Source organism: Eriocheir sinensis, chromosome 34 (assembly GCF_024679095.1).
Source record: "Eriocheir sinensis breed Jianghai 21 chromosome 34, ASM2467909v1, whole genome shotgun sequence".
In the NCBI taxonomy this organism is placed as follows: Eukaryota; Metazoa; Arthropoda; class Malacostraca; order Decapoda; family Varunidae; genus Eriocheir; species Eriocheir sinensis.
The window spans coordinates 4,829,663-4,831,803 of NC_066542.1; positions in this window are offsets into that span (position 1 = coordinate 4,829,663).

Genomic DNA, 2,141 nt, shown 5'->3' on the forward strand with positions numbered 1-2,141 from the left:
AATCATCTCGAAGCCTTTTTTCCACTGTCTTTTTGAAGCTTGGGATACATAAACGACCTCACGCTTGATCTGACGTATTGGGAAAGGTTGAAATACGCACAGACTATCTCGCCCCTTGCTCCGATGTACTTTTAGAAGCTTAAACAGAAAGACTATCACTCGCTGAGCTTCGAAGTCATTTGTAAGGTTAAAATATATGCTCTATCTTTGGCCTTAATGCACAGACTCTCTCACACTTAACTTTGACGTATTTGAGAAAGGTTAAAATACACATAACGCTTTAATTCTACGTCGTTTGTAAGCTTGGCATTCAGACTATCCCACGCTTAACTTCGACGAATTTGTGAAAGCTTGAAAATACACAGACTTTCGTACTCTTCCTCCTCCTTCGTTTGTAAGCTAAAAATATCACTTGAAAGCTTGAAAATGCACAGACTATCGTACTCTTCCTCCTCCTTCGTTTGTAAGCTAAAAATATCACTTGAAAGCTTGAAAATGCACAGACTATCGTACTCTTCCTCCTCCTTCGTTTGTAAGCTAAAAATATCACTTGAAAGCTTGAAAATGCACAGACTATCGTACTCTTCCTCCTTCTTCATTTGTAAGCTAAAAATATCACTTGAAAGCTTGAAAATGCACAGACTATCGTACTCTTCCTCCTCCTTCGTTTGTAAGCTAAAAATATCACTTGAAAGCTTGAAAATGCACACACTATCGTACTCTTCCTCCTTCTTCATTTGTAAGCTAAAAATACAACTTCAAGCCAGTATCGTCAGAGGAGGAAGAGTATAGCAATTTCACAACTACACAAAAGAGAGGAAGGAGATTGAGGTGTCATCGGTAACCTTTTGGGAACTTCCTGAGACTTGGCTTCACTTCCGCGTGCAGGCACACACACACAGACACGCGCACACACACACACGACTGGAAGGTTGAATAGATGGATGACTGGATGGGTGAAGAGATGACTGGAAGGTTGAATAGATGGATGACTGGATGGTTGAATAGATGGATGACTGGATGGGTAAAGAGATGACTGGAAGGTTGAATAGATGGATGACTGGATGGGTGAAGAGATGACTGGAAGGTTGAATAGATGGATGACTGGATGGGTGAAGAGATGACTGGAAGGTTGAATAGATGGATGACTGGAAGGTTGTATAGATGGATGTACTGGTGGACGGTGATGGATGACAGGTTTCAGACGGGTGAGTGGGTGTCAAAGTGGATGAATAGATGGGTGGATGGTTAACAAACACACACACACACACACACACACACACACACACACACACACACACACACACACACACACACACACACACACACACACACACATACACACACACACACACAAAACCCCTCCTCCCCTCCCACAACCCCTCGCCCCCCCCCACACACACACGCACATCGAGGTAATTGTCATGTTCAAGACTTTAAAAAACAAAAACAACAACAGTGCTTAAGGTACCTTCTCTCTCTCGGTTATAAGATAATTGAAGGGTTGAAAACTGGCTCGACAAGTAGTAGCAGAAGTAGTAATAAAATGATAATAATAATGATAATGATAATAATAATAATAATAATAATAATAATAATAATAATAATAATAATAATAATAATAATAATAATAATAATAATAATGATAACGTGAAGGAAGGAAGAAAGAAAGAAAGAATAAGAACGAAAGAAAGAAAGAAAGAAGGAAAGAAGAAAAAGAAAGATAGAAATAAAGAAGAATGAAAGAAAGAAAGACAGAAGGAAAGAAGAGAAAGAAAGATAGAAAGAAAGAAAGAAAGAGAGAATAAAAAGAAAGAAACAGAGAGAAAGAAAGAAGAATGAAAGAAAGACAAGGAAAGAAGAGAAAGAAAGAAAAAGAAAGAAAGAAGAAAGAAAGAAACAGAAAGAAAGAATGAGAGAAAGAGAACACGAACGAAACAAAAAAACAATGAAACGAATCAACAAGGACTAAATAGATTAATAAATAAATAACGACATGAATAAACAAACAAATAACGAAAGAAAAAAGAAAGAGAAAAGAAAGAAACCGCAACGCATAACAGCTTAAACCATTACCCTCATGCTCATATAAAAACCGAAAAAAAATAACATTACAAATATCAAGACCACCAATATTACCA